This window comes from Onthophagus taurus, chromosome 7 (genome assembly GCF_036711975.1).
Source record: "Onthophagus taurus isolate NC chromosome 7, IU_Otau_3.0, whole genome shotgun sequence".
In the NCBI taxonomy this organism is placed as follows: domain Eukaryota; kingdom Metazoa; phylum Arthropoda; class Insecta; order Coleoptera; family Scarabaeidae; genus Onthophagus; species Onthophagus taurus.
This window is the reverse complement of record NC_091972.1, coordinates 31,163,238-31,188,767: the sequence shown is the minus strand read 5'-3', so window position 1 is coordinate 31,188,767 and position 25,530 is coordinate 31,163,238. Positions and strand designations below refer to the sequence as shown.

General features: G+C 35.1%; 1 protein-coding gene and 1 long non-coding RNA gene across 6 annotated transcripts in view; one reads left to right on the top strand and one right to left on the bottom strand.

Annotated features, from left to right (window-relative positions):
• Nucleotides 1–25,530, top strand: part of LOC111421946 (hyperpolarization activated cyclic nucleotide gated potassium channel Ih) — a 373,674-nt gene that overhangs the window by 129,001 nt on the left and 219,143 nt on the right. The window lies entirely within an intron of this gene.
• On the bottom strand, nt 14,627–15,448 carry LOC139430789 (uncharacterized). The gene is made up of 2 exons (XR_011641157.1): nt 15,312–15,448; nt 14,627–15,252 (listed from the first exon to the last, which is right to left on the bottom strand). It is a non-coding gene; the product is annotated as an uncharacterized lncRNA (long non-coding RNA).

Genomic DNA, 25,530 nt, shown 5'->3' with positions numbered 1-25,530 from the left:
ATTTATAACTAGCTGAACGAGATACTTCATAGCTAACTATTAATGAGTAGAATTTCAAGATTTTTGTAAAATTCAAAGCTAAATTAAAAGTTTTTTCGGCCTGAATGCGATGTTAGATGTGTATGTATGACACCACCTCTATTTTCAGAAAAAGTAAACAGAAAACAAAAGCAGAATATTCTTCACAAATTAACAAATATCTAGTTGTTAATCTCTAGGGAACAATTCCGATTTGGAATGAATCACAGAAAAGTGTCACACTTGACACTAATATGACTAAGATTTGTGCGAACAGCGCCCATACTATACCCAATTTCACTTAATGCAATTTGCAGCTCTGAACTCCAAACCCAATTATTATATTATAACTAGAAGTAAAGTCAGCTAGGTTGTCTGATTATCTTGCTGCAACTTAGCTCACTTGAAAATGGTATATGATACCACTTGCGTCTCCAAAGCAAAATATCTTATAGCCAATATGGGGAATTCTACAGTTACTGCTCCATTTACTTCTGTATCCAGTTTAGTGACATATAGCAGCTACAACTTATGAACTATTCCAGTTCTTTAGAAGATAAGTTAAATTTTGCTCCTTTATCACTTTGAGCAGCATACAAGATTGTTAGTTCTTTAATGTATTCAATAAGCTTTTATCGAAAAACTTATAGAAAAAGTTTACAGGTTTTTCTACATTAGTTTCTACAGGCAAAACGGATCCTCAAATGAGACTAATAGTGACATCCTGTTTAGAATTTTTCTATCGCAAATTTATTTTACTTTTTTTACTTTCTTTCGAAATAGGTTAAGAAGAGTTAGGAATTTGTTCATCTGCAGCAGTTACAAAACACGAACAGTTAGGGACATCTGCTGCAGATTTAACTAAATACGAAGAATTTTGATTCTAAAAACTGGAAAGCGGAAGGTGATCTTCCTCGCTAAATCTTGATATCTTCCGACTCTAACTCTGCTCTCAAAATCTGCATGTAACAAAAAATAAAAAAGTAGAGAACAAATTCTCAAACAAAAAACTTGCCTTCTAACGCATTTAGCTGATACGTTTTGACAGCTTACACCATCCTGCAGCACATTAAACTGCTCTTCAATCTGATCTAATTTTCTAAGTTTTCTAACAGTTAAATCTAAATTTATACATCTATCTTGACTATATTTTACAACATTACCTTTGAATTTCACTACGACTTCTAACAAATTCTTAGATTCACTTAAATTCACCAACATCTTCTTACTTTTTTTCTAATCTTCGTTTCGAGGATCCGCTTGACCCGAACGTAAATGCAGTAAAAGATGCCAAACATCTCGAAAGCCACTACAATAACGCCTATTACTTCTCCCATATGGCATTTTTCGTTTGTTGTTCCACCACTATTATCTACTTGGGCAATGATTATTTCCTCTTTTGATCTGGATTGTCCCATTTTTATTTTTCTTTCAATTTTGTATTTGTCTTGTTCTATAGAACGCAAAAATCAGCAGCCAATACGGTAATCGCCACACTTTTTGACTTCTTCTTCTGGTCTTAATTCGTATCCCTCGTAGGTATACATTTTTTTTATTGCCTGTTATTTGGCAGGATCGCCATGTGATGACCGTTGTTTCTTTGTCTGGTGAAATTAATTAAAGAATAATTCATTTCATTTTCTTTATTGTTCTTCTTTTCACAAGTCAAAACCTTTTCACAAGTCAAAACCTCTTTTCACTACTCTACCTTTTCATACATTACCTCTTATTAATATTGCATAATTGCAATGTATGCCAAATGTCGACCTACTTAGAATCGACTTACAATTCCAGTACACTGCAAAATAATATTGGCATGTTTCAAACCGTAAAATTTACGATAATTCACCACCTGCAACGCCCTATACTACAGTGACGAACAAAATCCTTTCAAGATTAGTGTTAAGGAAATTAACCCAGCAGTTCCATTAAAGAATAAAATGTAATTAGAAGAACAAGGAGAGATGCTAGTTAAGGATAACCGCGGCATGGGAAAGTACTCCTAGACTAAACCCTGCAGTAGCAGGAAATAACTACCCTAAAGAAATTATTAACCATAAAAAAAATTTACAAGAAAATTGCAATTGTCGAGAAATTCTGCATTTAAAGAGATTTTGCAGATCACCTGAGAAATATAACCAATGATAATAATAAAACCTTTCTTTTTGGCTCTTTTTACTTCCATTGCTAATACCTTCTTCAAGATTTTATATTGCTCATTCTGCTCCATTCATAATTGAAAGCAAAATTTCCTGTTATACGATATGGTTTGTAATCACCAATATGTTTTTTTTGTTTGTTGTTTTATCCTTTTTACGTTCAGTTTGCAAGGGTATCATCACAATTTGCTTGTTAGTAATATTTTGCCTTAAAATCATCTATAACTTACAGCTTACTTTGGAAATACTCTAAGTGCTTGTTATCAGGATATAAGTATGTATGCAGGCAAAATAAAGAATAAAAAGTATTGTGGTCCTATGTGATTAAAACTTTACCATTACGTAGATTTTTTCTTTTCTAGTTATTACTTTTACTTTTTCTCTACAATCGGTCCAGTAACTTTCCCCCTTCTTTATTCCATGTTTTATTTCAGCTTCAATCTTTTCTTCTTTAGCTCTCCTAAACTTCTTCTTTAGACACCCTGTAACATTAATTTTAGCTTAAGATCTTGTTTTCTTTGGCAGCGTTGCTTCACTTCTATTCTATTGTGTTATATGTTGATCATTACTCTAGTTTGAGAACCTGTTCTAAGATCCTCCGCCGTTATGTTGTGTTCTTCGTCTCGTTTCTATAGTTGATGATATTGAGAGATTTAATGTCTTTTTCCACCCGGTCCATATATCTAGTCTTATCAAGCTTTTTTCGACAGCCGCCTGTTTAGTAATCCTGTTGGGGATTCTCTTCACATGACCCATCCAACGGAACCGGCCGATTTTTGTCAATTTGACGATGATCCCCACACGTTACATATAATTCAAAGTTGTAGCGTCTTATAAATATGAAGACTTTCATGGCCGACGTAATTAAAGCGTCTTTGGAATTAGCCATATTCCGTCACGTATCCAAATATGTTTCCGAAGTGACAGGGATGCAAATTGCACTACAGTTTCGATGTTCTCTTCACTACAGTTTATGCTCTCCAATGGAGAGTTTTGCCAATAGTAGGTAGTAATAGTAAATACAAAAAAATTGTACTTTCAATCGTGCCTGATGAAGAAATCTCGTAGATTTACATTTTGCACTGATATTAAATAAAAAATTAATTCATCGTTATTCTTTTATTATTCATATTTTTACACTAACGATGTTGGAATTAACCATTTAAAAAAACAGTTTTGCCAATGTCTTGATGATTGTGCATATATTTTGTTTTATTTGGGTTTAATTTTAGCCCACTTTTATACGCTACCGTTTCACTTTGTATTTTTATTGTACTTTCCACCCTCAGTCTTTGAATAGGTGTGTAGGTATATTAAACTTCTGCATTACCTCCTATTGTTTCGGCGGTTCTTGTTTTCGCCCTATTTCGTTAGAATTCGTCCTTTTTTGTTACTGCACAGTGTTGCCCTAGATTTAAAATTTTTCTTATTCCTATTTAGATTCTGATAGAATTTCCTGGTGTCTGACTGTGTTCTAAGTTTCTGTAATTCCCTCAGTTAACCGTTTATGAGTCTCTCTTCCTCCAGCTATGAGTCATCTTCTGTTCCCAACTCCGTACTTATCCTTTGTTTGGCTGGTTCTAGGTTACAGTAGTTTTCTATAGGTTTAATTCTTTTTGTTTTTTTTTGATTACCTCATTGCAGTTTTTGTCAAACCAGTTCATCGAACTGCCGCTAATTCTCTTTCAAATCCTAAAGCTTCACCTGCGACCTCACAGATAATATTTCATGTATGCTCAAATCGATGTTTCTTTGTAAGAGTAATGTTCTCTTTGTACGCTCTATTTCTGCTATGATTTGTGAGGTTATGTATGATGTATTTCTCGTGTTTTTGACCTGTCGTCTTTTTGACATTCGCAATTCTTGCTCTGACACTACTCACTACCAGTAGTCAGAGTCGACTTGCACCTCGCCTATTTTTGACCACCTTTACGTTAGATTGGTGTCTTGTATTAATAATAAAGTGATCATTCATCTTTATTGTATGGCCATCTGGGAATACCCACGTTCCCATATTCAGGGAAACTGCCAGCTTTATTTGTATACCGCCATTGTCATTGGATTTCTTGTGTACGTTGTATTTTAATATTATGCATAGGTTTTTCCATAATGACAATGGCATAATTTTAGCATAATCTCAATATCTCTTATGATGCTTCTTATTCTATTGTTCTCTATCATGATGCTCTCTATCATCCCTTGTGGGGCGATAACGTTAAATGCATATTTATCAGTTTCTTTTATTAAGTTTCCATGTCCTTACGTTTCAAGTCGCAATCAATAGATCATGTCAGTAAGGGGATCTAAGATCGCTCTTTCCTGGCCGACCATGCGCCCCTAAAAGACCACCTCTTCCACATTGGACAAGCTGAGGATCAAACTTGTTGACTTTGCAACGATAAGTGAGAGCCTGCTAAACATATACTGTGTGAATGCGTCATCAGAGGCCGCCTAAGATACACAATTTTCGGTAAAGTTCGCCTGACACCTACCGACATGCGACATAAAGGAACAAGATCTTGGAGGAATACTAAGGTTCATCAAGGACGTACATTTGCTCTATACCTTTGGAAAGCTTAAGTTACAATTGATCTTATAGCTCGCGGTGACGAGATAATAATAAACCTCTAATCGTCGGGGGATTATTTCTTCTGCTCTCGTCTGGCCTACCGACACGGTAGGCAAGGTTACTCATTATACCGGTGGTCACCACTTAGAGAAGAGAGTCGGGATTGAATATAAGGCTAAGTGACTCTTTCAGGATACCTGTATCCTGACAGCATCACTCCCCCTTAGAACCTCTTTTATTCATTTTACATCAACTTTTTCTTAATGGCAACACAATTTTCCTCAAGAGTCATCTTTATTTCAAAAGTGGAATTTCTAGTGTCTTGTTGAGTTTTAGGAATAACTTTCTCATTTATCTGTTTCAATCCCATCGTTACTCGAAAAATTGTACGATCCGTAGTTAGAAGGAAACTAAGAAAAGGGCGAATTTTGAGGTTATCACTCTGAACTATCTTCGGGAATACGTTTAGTTATGATATGTATATCGGATAATTCTTCACTATCTCCTACAACGCCTTCTATTTCACTTCTTATATCGTCGTCTACTTCTACCTTATCCTCATTATCCATTGTTGTTCAATCAATTTTCTAGTATTTCTCCGATTTCGGTATTTGATAAAAAATTTCATTGCATTATTATATTATTACAGCAAATTCACGATAATGTTGAGAATGTAGAAACTAAAAGCGCTGTACGAATATAGCAATTAATAATAATTTGTTATACGTTATATCTCGTGACCCATGATTTTTATAGCTCTAAAAAATATTAATGTATAAAAACACTTTAAAAGGGTTTTTAATTTAAACTGTATTTCTCGCCATATCCTTTTTTGAGTTCTTTGTTAAAGGGTGCTGGAGATGTTTGAAAAATGTCACCACGTGGCAGGAACATGAGCGAAACTGTGGACAGGACACGAAAGAAGGACAAACACCTGGTGCCTTTATTGTGACGAGTAGAAAAAATGTGGGATTAAAGTATGCCCTTTCAGCGTATACACGTAACTCGTGCCCGTTGTACGCCTTTTAATATGGGACGTTCCCATTTTCACCGACCCGTTTTTTTTTCCTTTCTCGTCCCACTGGTGTGTGCGTCCACCTATATTTTCCCTATATGTCGTTGGTTTTATTATTATTTTTTTGTCATATCACATAACGATGTATCACCATCACGATGGCGTTAATATTTTTATGTTTGAATTTTTTTTTTCATGTTTGCGTGGCTGGGATACGTAGTTGATTAAAACGACATATTGTGTACGTTTCAAATTGTTTTCACGTCGAATATTCGATTGTTGACTCAGTTTGTTCGATTTCCTTGTTCCGTATACGAAACCGTATAAATAACATTGTAAAAAGGATGCATTACGTGATGCAAAAGAATCGCGTCAAGACGATATTTTCGTTTCAAAACGATATCGTAAAAGAAAAGTCGTATGAGCCTGGTGACAATAACAAAATGGCGTAAACCGACGACGACGTCGGATATCCTCGTCGTAGTCGTTCTCGTCGCGGTAAACAAAAGGATCTTACGGGGATAAGATCCCCCGTGACTATTTTACTCGCAATGGTTTTTTAAAGTGGATTCTTCACCGAGTAAACCCAAACCGGAACTCGACACGTCACTTGGATATTTTATAGAAATTCTTCCGATACGACTTTACGACCATCCGGGTTAAAGTTCGCCCCGACGAACGTTCAACGCTTTGCATAAATAATACACCTTTTTCAAGGATGGCAAAAGCATTGAAAAAACCGCTGCTTGAATGTTTAAAATGATTGGGTTCGTGTAAATATACATGTTTTTTTTTTCTAGGTGAATTTTTTTATTCTTTTTGGAGAGTGTAGTATTGAATTTTGGGGTAACTACGATCGTAATAAATCCGACTGTATTTTCTCATCTTCCCTTATGGAAGCGACGATCCCGCACCGGTGGAAATATCACTCCCCGCTACAATTTCGTTGGGCGAGTATTTTTCATCCAATTTCCACCCCCTCAATCGTTTTCATGCAGACCCGAGAGTTCGCATATTGCTCTTCCATTCTGGATGGCGGTGGTTCCGAAAGCAGTAGGTAACTGCTTTCCCGGCAACCCTCTGTGGAAAATATGCTCTTCGTTTTTGGAGTATACGTTGACAGAAACGACATATTTTACATTGAATATAACTCCTGAATATCTTTACGAATGGAAAGAAATGTTGTTGGAAATATGTTATTCCAAACAAATTTGTAAATATAAACGCATGAAATAAATAAGCGGTTGTAACAACAGTGCTGTAACAAGGTTCAAGAAAGGCATTCTTGTTGCCAATTGAAAAGATGGATAAAACTAGCAAATCTACTCATATTAATAAAGAAATCTACATCATTTCGATATTATTTCTGATATTTTATACGTTCCCCCTGACTTTTTACATAATAAGTTTCTATTTTAGTTAATTTTTATCATTAACTTGTAATGTTAAATAACAATCGTTTTAATTAAGGCAAATTTATCATTTGCACCATAAATTCAAATATGCATGGATTTTTCCTGGCCATTATCACCGAAGTGCGCATAAGCACGCTTGTTGTATCAAGCATATTTACACGCTTTCAATACGGGGCGAAATAGATATTATTTACACTATTGTTACTACTTTTATTATAATTAATGTATTATATTAAACAAAAACTAGAACTTACACTATCACTATAACTTTCTTCAGAAACAAGTTCGTAGTGAACAAAATATACAAATACTTGGCAGTGAATAACAACTAAAACTAGAATTAACTTAACACTATCACTAGAACTAACACTAAACCTAGAGTTATAATTATGGAAGATATCGTTTAGTTCTTAGGCTACAATTAAAAAATCACAACACGCACAGCTTAGACCGAATGTTTCTCAGTTCTATGAATAGAGTTAGTTCTGATTTTAGTTCAATAAACATATACAACAACCTGACGCGGAATAATAACTAAACTAGAACTAATACTAGCACTAGAATCAACACTACACCTCGACCTAGAAATATTCGGGTTCAACCGCGCGTCTCTCAAGACGGCTAAACCCGTATCTTTCTATTGAATATAAATTTAATCATGAGGTGTTACCAGTACAGGTGATTTAGAAACTTCTGGAAACACTCTTTTCCATGCTGTCAGATCACAAAGGTGTCATCTACGTAACGAAATCATAGCTTTGGTTTCCACGGAATCTTCCTTAACCGATGACAAAGTTGATCCCATGGCTGCCCGTAGGATCATCATTCGCATTTCTTGTTGAATTTTGATTCCAGCTAAAATATGTCGATAATAAACAGTACTCCACTAGCACTGGAATATACAGGGTGTACCATCGCTTGTGGTCTAAGCTTTTTTGACGTTTAAATTTCAAGGTAGAAACTACTTGGCCAGGTGGTGATCATGCCAAATAAATTTTTTATTGTACGGTATTTGTACGGATTTTTGACACCACGCACATGTTATGACCGCTACATCCCTACATACGCTGTTGGAAATAATTCACGAGCACACCCTGTATAATCTGAACGCGTGTGTCTAGCGGAATAAAATTTGGTATGGAAGTAGTACTAAAGTAGTGTAACTTACTCTCACATGGAGAGCGGCACAACTCTGCTGGGAGATGAAACATCAATAGCGAGAGTATCCCCCGTGAGCTTCGCGTAGCATCGCTACACGACGTGGCATGGAGTCTATAAGTCGCTGTATTATAGCGAAAGGGATGGCCAACTATGCCACCTCAACTCGCCTCCATAGCACCAAAACGTTAGCCGGGGAAGCCGGATAACGTTGAAGTCTCCGACCAGTCATTTCCCAAACATGTTCGATTGGACTCAGATCCGGAAAACGAGCTGACCTAGGAAGCATTCGTATACGATGCTCTTCCACAAAGGTCTGTACAATACGCCCGATGTGCGTTCGGACGTTGTTGTGCATGTATAGGAGACCTGGACGCCGCCGAACGTAGGGAAGCACAACGGACCGTAGCACCTCATCTACGTATCGTTGACCCGTCATGGTCTGCTATACACGCAGCACGTCCACCATGTGTAATAGCACCCCATACCATAATGCTCGGTTGTCGGTGGATAGGGCATTCTTGCACGCACTGCTCGAGTAGACAATCACCACGTCTCCGACAAACTAAAATTCGCGCATCACCGGTGCTCAATTCGAATCTTGATTCGTCGGAAAACAAAATGTCCCTCTACTCGGCAACCCACTAATGCCTAGCGTTGACCCACTCGTGACGTATGCTGCGGTGCTCGGGTGTTACTGGAATCCGCTGTATCGCACGACGCGCGCGCAGTCCACTATCTACCAAACGCCGCCATACAGTTCGCGTTGTGAGTGAGCCTTCCCCTGCCGGTGGCCAAACAGCTCCAAGTTGCCTTGAGGAGGACGCACACGACGCTAAAGCGCTGAGCACAAGAGTGCGATCCTCGTGTGCTGGGGTCGCGCAGGGCCGTCCCGGTCGCGGCTGTAGGTACCTATGTCCTACCTCAGACCATTCTCGCCATGCCCGTTGCACTGCCGATAACGACCGCTCGAGACGACACGCAATTTCACGGAACGATACACCCTCAATGTACATACCCACAAACATTCCTCGCCCAAACTCGCTTAAGTAACGCGATCGCTCATCCATTGCGCACAGAGTACGATAACAATGTGGTCCCTCATACCACACTAAAAACGACCGGTATTTTCCATCCACTTCGGTCTCCATAGCGACGGAATGTTCCACTTGGAAGGGCGGCTCAGTCAAAAATGCCGCGACAGAACAACTCGAAACTCGCTGAATAAACTCGCCTACAGTAAAGGTTTGTGCTCCGCAAATATTATGGATTTATCTTCACGCGTTCAGATTATATAGGGTGTGCTCGTGAATTATTTCTAACAGTGTATAATAATAATATATCTTTATTGCCCAACAAAGTACCAATTACAGGACAATATTATACAATATAGAAATACAAACCTACATTAACGCAAGAATCAATTAAACACTAAGCGAAAACATTGTAATCGTCTCTCAGGTTTACAAGCCTACACATTCTCTGTAGCGGAGCGCTAGCCTGTACGTTGGTTCTACTATACTTCAAATAGAAGACACAGCTGTATCGGGTAGCGTGGCTGGGTACAGTGAAGTAGATGTAAGAGAGTAACCAGTTACAATCCGTCCCACCACTCACCAACTTTATAATAAATTTAACGTCGAGATCATCCCTTCGAGTATCAAGCGAAGAAAAATGGTGACGTTGTAACAAAGATTGATAGTCAGTGTCGCAAACAGAATCAGCTCCATCCACGCGGAAGGAAAAGTACTTTAAAAACCGTTTTTGAATTCTCTCCGATAGAAGGCGATGCGAGATATAATGTGGTGACCATATAACAGAACCATACTCCAGTCTCAGCAGAACAAGCGCCCGAAAAAGCGATGTGTATACTGCAGAATCTGTGAATAAACGTGGAGTACGGAGCACAAAGCTAACCATCCTCGCAGCACAAGAAGCGACATCCTCTATGTGCGATACAAACGACAGTGTGCTATCAAAACTTACTCCTAGATCTCTGACAGAAATCAACTTAAGCCCTGCTAAGGAAAACTCCGTGGAAACCAAAGCTATGGTTGTGTGATCTAACAGCATAGAAAAGAGCGTTTCAAGAAGTTCCTAAACCACCCGTACTTGTAACACCTAATGATTAAATTTATCATCTAACCGGAGCCTGCTAAACGGTTGCCTTTCCTGGATGTTAATCGCAGACACTTCGAAACCCTTGTGTTCTTCCATCACCGACAGTAGTACCAGGACCCTTAACATAATCAGGTAAATTAAAGTCCAGGAGTACAGGAGTATATGTTCCAAAGCATCCAGGAAAAAAGCAAATCAGGCTTTGTAGGGATATACAAAGCTACTACGCAAATAGTGACCGAAAAGAAAGTAGCCTTATAAATCAACACATCAACAAGTGGGGCCAAGGACCGGATGTCGGAGACGTCGATGACTTCCACTATAAAGCTATCACTACATAAAGCAATCAGAACACCTCCCCCATTATAGCGTCCAACCAAATCAACGATTCGATCAGCCCTCAAGATACGGTAATCATCCAAAAACAATTCAATTCGGCAATCGCAGAGTTTAAACCAGTTTCGGACAGTACAACCACATCGTATTTACATTCAGAACAATTAACATAAAAGTTATGCAATTTTGTACGAAGATCGTTAACGTTTTGATAATACGCATTTAGTTTTCCGAAGCAGTGACATTCGAGGGAATACCACGGACGTATTTCAGGACCAGACCCTTTTGCCCTGCATCAATTCTCGATTTCAGCTCCGTTTGAACTGCATGACAAATCATTAGATTGTCTCGCAGTAGACTGTATAGACGCAGGAGACTGTCATTAGATTCCGGTACGTTAAAAATCATAAGGTTGTCCTTTCTGCGATCACGTTCCAAAATCTCTTGGATTATTTTCTCCGTATAAAAATCCGAGACGGAGTGAGTCGGAACATAATTCGAATTCGACTTGAGGGCAGTAATATCTTGGGGTCAGTTAAGATGTTATTCCGTTTGATATCACACGTTGGCTTCTCACTCGAAAAGCAAATCTCCACGGAATTTGAAAATGATCTGGTCTCCCATCTAGATATCCACTAGATATCAAATGAAAGCTTATTAAAAATGAATATCAGTTTCTGTTTATCAAATTTTGATAGTACTTTTCGTTTTCGAAATACAGGCAAAAACCCCTAAAACTCGGTTTAGGGACTTTTAGCGTAGGTATAAAAAAATACGTAAACCTTATTTTGGTCCATTCTATGACTGTACCAAATTTGATCGAAGTCGGTGTGCTACAGATGTGTTACTTCCCTTGTGAGTGGTTTGCACAACTTCAATCTCAAGTCTTGCAAAGTAAACTGGACCAAAGAAATAAAAGCACGTCAAAACTACAGCATCACAGGTAGAAAAAGAAAATAATAATTTCCAGAAACGTAATTTTTGTCTTAATTATTTTCTTCGCGCAATTGTTACAATTTACAAAACAATCTCTCGGCATAAAAATTAAATAATGTTATTTCAAACAAACAACCTCTTTAACTGTTTCTAGGAATTTCCGAAAATTTATTGTGTGAACTAATAATTCACATTTCGTAATATTTTTGTTATTAACATTGCTATTTGCGTTTCTACAAATTAGGTAAAAATTTCGTCTACGCAAGTACGGCAAACACATCTTTTAAACTGTTTAATAAAAAGATTTTATTAAATTGATTAAATTCATTTAGATAATTGGATAAGTGGATGGTTTTTGGCGAATACCATCCACGAGATCTTTGACTGTTACTCTGGTAAATGAAGGTTTCACAGCAAAACTTACCAAGATATCCTAACTCTCATACTTTTGATTGATTCCACAAAATGCGTAGAATCTCTGACATACGATTTTGTTTTACTTGTAAAAGGAGACAGAATCTTGGAAAGCAATGAGCTTCGCCAACCGGTATTTGCTGGTACTGGGGCATTGAACAATTTAAAGCACTGATAATATCTGGTTTATAAACATTAGATAATCTATAAATGTTTGGTGGTACTGGGGCCTGTACAAACAAACTTCTCTGTTGTTCTGCTGAAATTTCTGTGGAATTCATTTTCTTAATTTTCTTGTAGGTGGCTCCAAAAGCCTCGTCATCTTGTCATCGTATTCCTTCCTATCCATGATTGCGATGCCATTCCCTTTGCCTACTGATATAATGGTAGTGTTTGTTTTTTCTCTGTTTGTATAATTATAATTTATTTGTATATAATAAAAAACGTTTGGCTATATGGGCTACTTTATCATTTCTTCTGAATGATGCAAATTGATTAATGAAGCCTTATATTTCAAAAAAATTTAATTTCAAGTAATCATTTAATTCTAATTAAATATTTTTTTGGCTTGTTTACAAACTGGTTTGTTTATGTGAGATAGGATGACAGAAATTATTAAGAATAATAACATCTATAATAGTGGGTTTATGAAAAAGATCAAAACTCAAGCATTGGTTATCTAAGTCTTTAGATCTAGAATATTTATTCCATTTTCTTTTTCAATTTCTGTTGTGAATTCCAGAAAGGTGAAGTCATTTATTACAAATATTTTTAAGACCATAATTCTGCCATATTCCCACTAATATCTGCCATAGAAAGAGATAATATTGTTGTAAGTTGATTCCATAACTGGATATTATGCCTTTTTTAACTTCTTCTTTAAATTTTTTTCTTTTCTTTCACGTCAGACTTTAAATAATTTACAGCAAGGACAACACATTGCTTGAAAGTACCAGAACATCTTTTTTGTCTCACTATTTCGTTATACAGATTGAACTACAATTTTTCGTGCTACAGTTTCGCTAGTTTTCAACTCTGTTTTATTTTGATCAATCCTACACTTGTGTAATAATAATCTCTCATTATGCGAAAAATCGCCCAAGAAGAACTTTATGGCTAATGTTTGAAAAATAACCCTGTCTAAATATCATCTTTAGATGGCAGTTACACCAATGTTATTTTACTTTATATAGAGTTATTAGCATACAAATATGTTGAAATGAATCAATGTTGTGATTGGGGTACTTTTTTTTATGATACATCGTTAGTTGGTTATATTAGTCGATATCAAACATTACGCTTATTTAAACAGATTTGTAATTGGTACTCAAACTGCTTCCCAAGATTTGCGTAAGATCGATCTATTTACCTAAGTTACACTGCGACTTAATAGTCCAAACATAAATTACGTAAGATACCGAATCAGCTCGTTAAAGTATGGCCATTCGATAATTACTTTATTACTTTGTTTAATTTGTGGTTTCCAGTGGAATGAATCGAACATCTGCTGAAGATGTTGCTTTAAAAACTAGTTCGAAAGTGACAAAATCAGTGGAAAGTTGACATTTATACTCCACTACTCTACTATTGTTGAGTGTGGAGTAGGGGAATCCTTCATGGAGGCTAGTAAAATCTTCCAAGTTCGACTCAGCTTCATACCCGCTCTGCTCGTCCTGATAGTGGTTGCTCCTGTCAAAATCTATTTTATGGTATCATTTCGCGTTTCTTTATACACCATGGTGAACTATATCATTGGATACTGGCTGTTTAAGTAACTTAAGAAATTGTCAAGCAGTATTGTAACCTTTGCTACGCAATTCCAGGTTTTACTCACATTTTGTATCAAATTTATTTTGTTCATCTATTTCTTTCTTTGCTTCTGATGTTTTTGCAACATTATGCCGCAATATAGTCCGCCATGTCGACAAGAATTACGTGAGGTAGTAGTATGTGTTTACCCACATTTTCCCCAACTACATGTTCAAGTCCAGAATTATTTTTTGTCGATCCCTTGCTCCCACATTGCGTCATTTCCCTCCTACACTTTTCTTTGCTTTCTGTTCTGTTAAGAGTAATTTGGTTCTTTCTCTGATCAGGAAGTCTGATATAGAGGTCAGTATATCTCGGTAGAGTTTATGTACTAGCGCCCTTTTCGAGGTTCTTGCTACGTGCACCAGCTATATGGTTGCCGTTGCTCTCACAATTCATTTCTTAGCAATTGGGCCACATCGATTGGATAATCACATTTTTTCAAAATATTTCCATTTTCAAGTAATATTTGCTAAAATACTTCTAGTAATAGTTAAACTCTTAATAAGTGTAGAACCAAAATTAAGATGTTATTTTCCGCCACAAAACCACGTACGATAGGATTCGATTAGGAAGCCAATCACGGAATGTTGAAGAGATTTTAGTTAACAAAATAAGGAGAATTAGCAACTGTTCATAGTCATGATTACATATAAAAAAAATTTTCTTGAAGCCATCATTATTTCTTATTTACTTTATTGACTATAAAGAAGATGGAACTTACAATTAGATTCAAACTCAAAGAACACAACATTTTAAAATTAAATTAAAATCAGAATATCAATCATTGTTTTTCTAACTTCTTGTAATGTTAGGGGTTAATATTTTCTTCCTCCGTCCATTCCAAATAGATTGGGAACTGCTGACTATTTAACCTTGTTCCGTTCGATATAAACTTGTCTTTGGTTTATATGCTTCTCAAGCATCTTTTATAAATCTATAAGCTACCCTGACATTATTCTCCCCGAAGCCTCCTTCATTCTATATATTAGATCATCTAACTACTTCCTTTCCTTGTTTCTACATAGCGTGTCTGCTCTTCTTCTTACTTTGTAAAGTCACTTCTCTGATGATTCTTTATATATATCGTCGCTCTTCATCTCCTCTATGGCTTGTTTATAATTCGTGACTTTAAGTTTTATACAAGGCCAAATAAAAACATACAACCGTATAAAAATCTAGATATATATTAGTGTCTCATCTTTTTTAGTTAAAGTTGGGCCAAGTATCTTGGAATTATAATGCTTCTATAAAGTTTCGCGGCCTCCTTATAAAAAAGGTCCTGGGTGCCCAATTTAGGAATCACTGGAATAAGGCATTTATAAATAAAAAATTAATCTAACACAAAATATAATTTTCTTTACATCATTTTCACTTCTCCCTCCAACCATTCCTAGAATAATTTTAATCACTAAGACGCAATTATTAATACGTGCGGTTAACAGCAGATTTGTTTATTAAGACAGGTCTCAATCTCTGTATATAAAAAAGGAACAAAATATACCATAACTTATCACGAGCTTTTTACCTATATGTGGAAGTTAATAACATTTACAATTACAAAAGATTAAATATAACATAAATTGTAAAGTAGGGGAGACCGGGGACGACTGAACCAATTACGAAAAAATTACTGTATGCATCAAGATATTGACCTCAATATATTAGAGAATAAAACGTAATTGAACCTTAGTTATCAGGCTACAAACTGGTGAAGGTAAAACAGTGTTATCTGCATTAGAAAGATACTTGATGTCATTTAAAAAAAAACGAAAAATGTTTTAATCGTCCCCATATTCGGTACGGTTGTAACACTAGACAAAGTCAATTGTAACACTATGAGAAAACAAAGATTTATTTGTTATACACATATTTATTAAGAAAAGAAAAACAAATACTGATTAACAAAATCGAAAAATAATCAATTGGATTCACAATTGTGACACATATAGTAGGTATCTCCTTATGAGCCCACATTTGACACTCTCTGCATTGTATCCATTCGTCCCCTGGTCTTCTAGTCCTATAACTTTCTAAGCAGACCAAGCAATAATATTCTTCATCTTCATCATCGTCTGAGGATTCTTTTCGTTTTCTACTATTTTTTTGCTTGTATTTTTAGGCTTGAAACATCTTGATTTTTTGTTTAAATTTATTTTAATTTTTTTTGCCTTCTTTTTTCGTTCTTTTTCCTCAGATTCTATTCGCATTGCTTCTTTTTCTGGTGTATCTGTGTATATGGTAAATATTCTCTTTTTACTTGCATTATTTTTCTTTAGTCTTGGTGGTGCTTTGGGGTAAGGTTTTACTATTTCAGGTTTCGATGTATCTATTACAACTTGATCAAAAGTTGACTCTACGTTTCCAGTGGGATCATTCGGGTTAGGGTCGAGTTCGTTGGAGTGCAAGATTGGTTGTTCTGAATTTCCTTGATTCGAATTAGATCGGTCTATCACATATGATGGGGCGAAATTAAGATCGGTAAATATGTCGCGGTTAAATGGGTAAATCCCAGTTTTCTTAAAACCAGCTTGAATATTGCTCGAGGTGAGAGCTAATGGCATAGCAGTAGCCACAATACCAGGTATATCGTAAATGCTCATAGTTTTACCTGGGTGATTTTGTATCCAAGCGTCACATTGCGAATTGACAGCTTTCTTGAATGTTCCATAAATCGATCGATCCAGTGGTTTCAATTTATGCGAGCATGGTGGTGGAAATGACAAACTAACAATTCCGTTTTCTTTACAGAAATCGAGCCACTAATATGAATATGGAACGAATGATTATATAACACGAGTAACACTTTATGAGCAGTTGAAGAGTTTGTGTGTTTCTGAAAATGTTTCAAAAATAGTAAAAAATCTTGATCTTGCATCCAACCTGAGCGATTTGCTGTTCCTATTGGTCCTATAGGTCCGTCTCTGATAAAGTAATCTTGGTACCGAACACTAGGAAATACAAATAGGGGAGGTATAACGTTTCCCAAAGCATTAGCATTCTCATACATTAGTGACTCTGCTGATGTCACTGCTCCAACCTGACGAATGCCACGTCTGGTCACCACTTTTTGAGGAGTTTGCACAGTAGTTACACCCGTTTCGTCTACATTATAAATGTCTTGTGGTTCGAAACTATCCCGGTCCATTACTTGTTGTATAAATTATCATAGCATGCATTAACATTCGTCCGATTAAAACTAGTTGCTCTTGACAAGCTAGTGGTTTGGGCAGCTCTTATTGAAACATCTGCATGTCTATGCATAAAAGCACTAAACCAATCCACTCCTGCCATTCTGTTTTCGTCCCAAAAATGTGGTTGTTTTTGATTGTATTTCACAGCAAGTTCATAGTTTAATTTTCTTACTTCTTTTGGACTTAGTCCAAAATAAATGTCAGCACATAGCGTCAAGTATTTACTTAAGATCTTCTCCTGAGCATCTGTGAACACTTTATTGTGTGCTATGTATCCTATAGAAGTTATTGCTCCATCTTCATGTTGATAAGCCTCCCGTTTTCCTTTGTAACGTAGTAAGGACACGTGGCTTAAATCGTGTTTTCATGCCTTTTTTCATGTTTTCACAAGCTTACAAATACTGCTATATATCACTTTGACCTTTACATGTCTTCCTTGTACGTTTTCCCGGCATCTAAAAAGTTATAACACAACTTTAACTACTTCTAAATACATGGTGTCGGTTGAGACCCTGATAAAAAAGTTACAACCATACCCGGCCGTACTACGAAAACTGCATCTTTTTCTTCTTATGCGTCATGCTTTATCCCTTGCAGTTTTCTAATTATTAGCGTTGTTTCAACCATACCCTGTTTCAACTGACCCCGGTTTACCCTACTGTTGAAATGAAAGTAATATTATGAATATTTTGTTAACATTTTATTCTCTATGTCAAATAGGCCACCTTATTATAATTTAATAATTAAGTTATCGTAAAATCACTATATTCTTCTAATACAATGACTCGAGTGTATAGACCCGGTGTTCAAGAATAAGGTACAAGAGATTCAATAAAACCCAAAGTCTCACCCCAAGGGGGTTTCAGAGGTCGACGAAAAATAGGGAATCGCGAGAGACATTCATCGAGACCATTAACTGTTAACTAGTGGCCCAAGGGAATCCTTCTCGTTCACATAAAGTGAACGACGATCCTTTGTGAGATGGGATCCCAGTAACCATCCTGGGGGTGAAAGTTTGCCGTTAAACGAAGGGAAAAATGGATTTTATGTGTTAGACCGGAGCCAATCCCGCGGGTTGGTCCGATACCACCCCCGTAATTGGAGCGGAAGGGCGGTTCGGATCAAATGAAATTACACGCGGATGTAAAGCGCGGAAAAGGTTGGTTTGTGTATATGTATCGTAAACACGATTCGGCCCGCTAATTATGGTCTACCTTTCATCTTTCAATTTTGTGAATTAACGGACGTAAAATGTACGATTAATATATTTCCAGTGCCCGTCACACTCTTTCAATACAATAATTTATACTCTATTTATAATAAACGTTCGTATAACAAATAAACGTGCCCATCATACCTTGTCCATTTGCACAAAAACCGCGGGATTTCGCGTTGTTTATAATCCCCTTTACTTCGGTACCATGGCGCCTAAAAATACTCGCGTTGTGCTGGCTGCGCTGTTTGTTTTGACTATAGTTTTAGTGCCCGCTCCGTTCGTGTATGCCGATATTTTTCGCGAAAACTGAACCGTTCAAGTGCATTGAACCAGATTTAAGCTTCGTAACGCATACCAACGATTATGACCGCTCGGCTTCACCGCACTACTGTTTTTACGTGTCGTTAGTTACATCTCTTTGAATGAAGCGATATTGAAACGAATGCTTTTTCTTTATAGGTAAGTGCCAAGCAGCTGGACTGCGTTGTACTTTACATGCGACTGAGACAGCAACTATTTAATGTCCAATCAACAACTAAGGTAATTTGAAATCAATCACTAATAACACAGTAAGCAATCAGTTTACAATTTTATTACTGAGTTGTCTGGGTTAATATATAGTCAATTAAACTAAATTTATTGTCCTCGTCGAATGAAGAACTCAGGAACGTGTGAGTAATTTATAAGTCATAGTTTAGGTTAATCTTGATTGGAGATTAAATAAGATACACTTTTTTGCAATTTTGGAGGTATTCTTCCAATAATATTCTTTTGCAACGATATCCTTGAGATGCTTCGATCTACTTCCTATTTTGAGCATTCCAAGCAGTAAAGATGGTTTCGCTCTAGTTCATGCAAAATCACTAGATATGTTTGTATATAAAAACTAAATTTGAGGGAAAATTTAACTAAGAAATGACTTTATTGTAAAATCCCATACCGCAATTAAGTATTAAGTTACTAAGTATAACCATAATATGATATATCAATTGATCAACGCTTAATTTCAAATCGTTTATCGTAGAAAAATATAATAAATTTAGATATAATTCGTCGATTCCTGTCATAAGTTTAAAATACTATCTTTACAGGAGAAGCAAGAAATTGTATATGACTTTTGTGCTTACGTATTTCTATTATTATTATTGTTATAAAAGCTAACTCGAAACTATACTTTTTTCCACTTGAATTTGGATAACCACTTGAATGGTTTACCTTCAGTATCCTTTGTTCTTAAAACTAAAAAATTTTTCAAAAGATAAGAAAATTCCAAGAAATTATAGGATTTCACCTATAACTATTTTGCTTCTGGATTTTTAAATTGTATCCATCATATGGATGGAAGATACCTTAATCTGTTTTCTTTTTTTTTCTTCCCCTGTGATCGGTATGTTCTTCTGGTTATTATATCCGGGAATCATGAACTTATGATCAACTGTATCGATACTAGTCTTTTGTAAAACCCAACTAAACATTGAACCCTGATGGGAATTTCTATTTTGACTTTCACATGTATCAGATTTAGACAATGTCTAAAGCTGACGTTTACAAAACTCAACTGAACAGTTAAAGCTGGCGTAGGTAAACATTATTGCAAGTTAAATGTGTACACTTGCACAGATTCATCATTAGTATAATATGAATGCGAATATAATTGTTTTTCCTAGTTGATCAACTAGGACAGCTTTAATGTTCATGACCTCAGCTTGCTATATTTTCATTACAAACTTATCACATGTGAAACAAGTGTCTACATGTGGCTTTTTGAAAGACAAATTCAACTTATGAAACTTTTTACTATAAATTCTCTGACGGTTTATTTTTTGGTATGATTTTCCGTGCATATTATTGGTTTAAATTGTTACTCTCATACAAAATCTTAAGTAAGCAGCGGTAATGAGGTTGTCCTTCACCATGAATAGGTACAACATATTTATAGGTTTTCATCTGGAGTTTCTGATTATCCTTTTTTAGATTCCTTTTGACCTCAACCTTCCATACTTGTTGAATATAGCTTGTTTATGTTTTAATGGTATCATCTTACCTGTTACCGCCATGTAAGTTTGGCCCAGATTTCTTTTAGTATTCTTTTCTTTTTCCAAACTACGTACAGTGTTTTGTTGCGGAATATTGCTAGTTAGCGGAGGTACCACAAAAAGTACATTGTTTTCGGAATTAGATGAGGAACGTTCTTCGTGATTAGGAGTGCATGTAATATGGGTCTTCGACCAAGACTTCACTAAAAAAGTTTTCACTATAGGTTCGGCTACTTTGCTGATCAATATAGTATTGTACTTGTGAATTATGAATCATGCTTTTACTTATTTTTTGTACACTATTTTTGATGCCTTAATTACTATCAATTGATACATTTTAATTTCTAGTTTGTTTAAACACCTACGTCATTTCTACCGAATAAACAACACGTAAATAAACTAACAGAATAGACATTGAATCATATGGATCAATAGCGATATAATATATACTTTATTTGCTATGTCACAATTTCAGTGTTTTATGACTTATGTGCTTTAGTTTACGGATCCGAAATATCTTCTCAATTACACTACCTCGGTCGCAAGCAACCTCAGCTACTATTATAATTATGAAAATTTGCTAGAATATGATATTTCTAGTTTTTCCATTGATTCTGATAGACACTAGATTTGATTGAAATGATAAATACAATCGTTTGTGAAACCAAACACACAACTTGTAATAAAGTATTATCACTTTAAGAAAAATGTTGTCGACGATTTCAACATTAATTTTATGCCGACTGAGCATTATTACAAATTTCCCAGAACAAAAGTTGTCGAAATAATTTTACAGAAGTATTTCATTTGTGAGCCTTACCGTTCCAATTTGAATGTTTAATAAGTTCGATTCACTGCGTGATTATGTTTTGAAAATCAGTGTTTTTCAGTAGACAATATATTTCATCGCTATCTTTTCCAACACACAAATTGGCAACTTTAAAATGGCGAAATTGACGGTCGTCCTCACATCCCCACTTAACATGTATCATTATATGATTTGCTTGATTTCTTTGCTGACAAACTGTCAAAACAGGAATAAACCAAAATACTCAATTTCATAAATATTATTCATTATATTATAAGTTTCGTCTTCTACCATCCACTACAAAGAGGCTTTGTAAATCATAATTGAAAATTATACCACATCTAAATCTTCTAATTCAGGATTATTGGCCATTAAAACTAATAGAAATTAAAACAAATTTTAATTAATTTAAATAGCATAAATGTGGAAGTGACGTCTAATGTGAACCTAAAAAATAGCAAATTTTACCAATCGATGGAGACTAGCTAAGGTTAATTGGCTTTTAATATTTAAAAGTTCCATGAACCAATTATCGGTTGTTCTATTTTCTCGCGCACCTTCTACGGCATATATCAATCTTAATACAGATTGTATCGATTTTTTTGATATTGTATTCAACAGATAAGCAACATGGTCTCTTTTTCTCTATTATAAGAAGGTATTTGAAATAACAGCAAAATTGATGCTAGGATTTTTTTTAATAATTTTATTGTTTTCATCATTAAAACGAAAACGATTGAAGAGAATTTTAAGCCGGTGTGATATAATAAAAATAAAAGCTTTTAGATTTAGCAAATCTAAACATTGTCACAACTATGGTGTTCATACTTTTTATCTAATCATTTTGTAGTACCGTTCAAAATAAGTTATAACTTACAATAGCCTCAGGCTTGCTGGCTTCTGTACAATTTTTATATAAGCAGATCAACGAAAAGGGTTTTTAGCAATGTAATTTCTCATAGATTTGATAAATCATAGCTTTAGAAATGCAATGAAAATGTACTAAAAATTCCACAAATACTTAAAAAATTGTGAATATGCAGAGAAATCAATTCAGTCTTACAAATTTAAAGTAGTCCCCGCAAATCCTTGACAATGATTAAAAATTATCGACAATCGGTGATTGAATATCCAAAATGATTAAAACCGCGACAATTCCAAGTAACCCGTTAGACAGCGTCTAGAAATTTTTGAAAGTATTCTGAAAATCCTTAAAAACTATTAAACATTTCAGGTAATCCTTAGAAATCCTTGAAAATTCTCAGAAAATGCCCAGAAACTACCAGTTTCTTCAGTAATATGTTCTTCTAGAAACTGTTAGTTCTGAAACTTCAAACGTATTTGAAAATACTTCAAATCCTCAGGAAATGCTTAGAAATGATTCTTCTATAATTTCTTAGATTTTTGGAAATCTTTACAAATTCTTTGGAGCTGCTCCAAAATGTACTGAGAATATTCTAGAAAATCAAAACGAATGCTAGGAACCCTTCGGTCCTAGCATTCGAAAATCCTTGAAAATCCTCTGAAACCCTAAAAAATTCCTGGAACCATAAGGAAATAGTTATAAATCTGTTGTATATCGTCTCGAAATTTTTTGAAACAATTCAAAAATACCTTCGAAATCATAAACAATCATTAGAAATTATTGAAACTATTTCATGATTACTTCAAAATTCGATAGAAATCATCTTGAAATTCTTAGAAATACCCCGGAAACTATGATGCAGCTAATTAAATTTCAGATATCCTTACATACCTCAAAAATATGCTCTTCAACAAATAAAAAATCAAGGAATTACATTAGTTACAGATTTTAGGAAGATGATTATTGTTCATTGAATACAGGCATCAGCAGTGGTCAAATTTGGTATTGCAGATGCTGCTGGATATTGTTCTTAGCAGTTGTCGTGAGTGATCAATGATCACTCACGATCATTCTTCAAGTTCATCAAGTTTAGGACACTCTTTTGTCAGAGATTTCTTGATAATTTTGAAACTATTTGTACTATTAACATCAAATTTGGTAGTTTTTTGTTTACGAACATGAGAAATACGAAATTGAAACTTGTTTTGTGATTGCTCGTAGAAGGAGCTACAATTAGAATTACAAATCTGTAAGTGCTAGAAAAAAGGTAGTCATGCTTAAATATCAAAATTAAAACCAATAAGGAACGATGAAAAGTATTTTTAATTTATTGTATCAGTGCTACAGCTGTTTCGAACGTAGAACGTTCTTCTTCCGGCACGACGTCAATTAGTTAACAACGAAGAAGTATAAGAATATTTGATATTTTATATTTGATAATCTTGTGGCCCCCTTTAATGGAAACTTGTCAATGTGTGACTGGGTGTGATATTAATACATACTTCTTCGTTGTTAACTAATTGACGTCGTGCCGGAAGAAGAACGTTCTACGTTCGAAACAGCTGTAGCACTGATACAATAAATTAAAAATATTTTTCATCGTTCCTTATTGGTTTTAATTTTGAAATTTAATTAGCGATGAATTTAGAATCGATTTTGGCTAAAATGCTTAAATTGTCTAAGTGTACTGGTTTCCAAGTTATCTGCTTTTAATTGTTTCAAAGTATTTTTTTTCTTAAAGTTAACATTTAAAATCAATGACACATAGAAACTATAGCAAGCAGTAACGATAATAATCGATAACAATAACAATTAATTAATAACAATAGGAATTTAAAGTAAATTTTCAATAAATTTGAATTTTTCGCCACAGTTTCGATCGAATTAATTTTGTTTTTGTACACCATATGAAAAACCATATGTTGTCACCATATTGAAAAATCAAGTAGATTTAAATGTGGACTTCTCGGTGACCATGCTAATATTATGGCCACTATAATGTGGTAGCGCAGCGTCCTGCATAAGCCACATGTCTTCTTTTAGAGAGTCTGACAGGTCATGTAAAAGCTAGTGTAGATGATCTTCAAGAAAACTTAAGTACACGCGTCCATTTAATTTGGGAGGGAATTCAAATGGACCAATGAAAAAATTCGATATTACACTACATCAATATATTTTCTTTAAACTCGCGTTGAAAATGTCTTTCCCTCACAGCATGTGGATTCACGGAATCCCATAAGTGATTGTTTTTCCAGTTGAAAACGCCCCGTCTTGTAAACGTCGCTTTATCAGTGAACAGAATCTTGTCAAGAAAATTTTCATTTTCGCGTAATTTTTTTTGTAAAAAGTGGGCATGATTTTGCGGTAATAAATTTTGAACGGGAGTATAATGATATAGCCTGATTTTTTCTATCTTTAAAACTCTATACACCGACGATTGGTTTATCCCGCTTGTAATACTTGATCGGCGGATACTTACAGATGGATTTTTTGCAACTCGAACCAGGATCTCTTCTTCTACGTCGACAAAAATTTTTTTCGCTAAGTTTAGGACGACAAGACTCCGTTTCGCCAACGGATTCCTAAATAACTTATGATTAGGTTGCCTTCGATTTGGATATAACTCCAAATATCTTCGGGCCAACCATTAAAATTGGTTTGAGCAAAACTACAAATCATATCTCGCATATCACTATTAGAAAACTCATTATGTCGTGGCATTTTCAAATTGGTAATAACTTTATTGTTGGTAAAGATGATTATTGCACACGGAAATTAGAACAATGTTGACAATTAACAAGCAATTGTTGAAACATAAGCGGAAAAATAAGAAAACTTTGCTTATGTTAAAAAATAAAAGTACCAAATTTTATGTTAATAGTACAAAAAGTTTCCATATTATCAAGAAATTTCGAAAAAAGAATTAAACTTACACCCTGTACCTCGAAAACCACCGACTAATCATCATATTTTGGTGTCTAATGTCTCCGGTATTCGAATTTCCCATTCTTTCTGACTCACCTGTATATAAAAATCCCTGAAACTGGTCTAAAGATTTATATTTTTTAGTGTAGATTTTGATTTTTTCTGCCATTTTTAAATGAGTTATGACGTGATTTTTTTCTGAATCTAATACATTCAATAATAATATTGGTTACATAAGAAAACTGCTTCAAATTTGATTGACATGACAAAAATGGCAGTAGCCATGAGTAACTATAATAACCATTTATTTTATTTTTATTTACAATTATTATTGTATAAATGTGAAAGTATGCAGTGCATTGTTATGAAAGAATAAGCGCCAACAAGGAAAGATTTTAAGAGAAAAGTAAAGCATCGAAGATGACGAAAATAATTTATTAGAAAATCCGAAGTATGCGTCAGATAATTTATCGAGAAAAATGAAGTTTTCTCAAGTAAGTCATCATGCTGGAATTTAATTAATCGACGACGACCGCTAT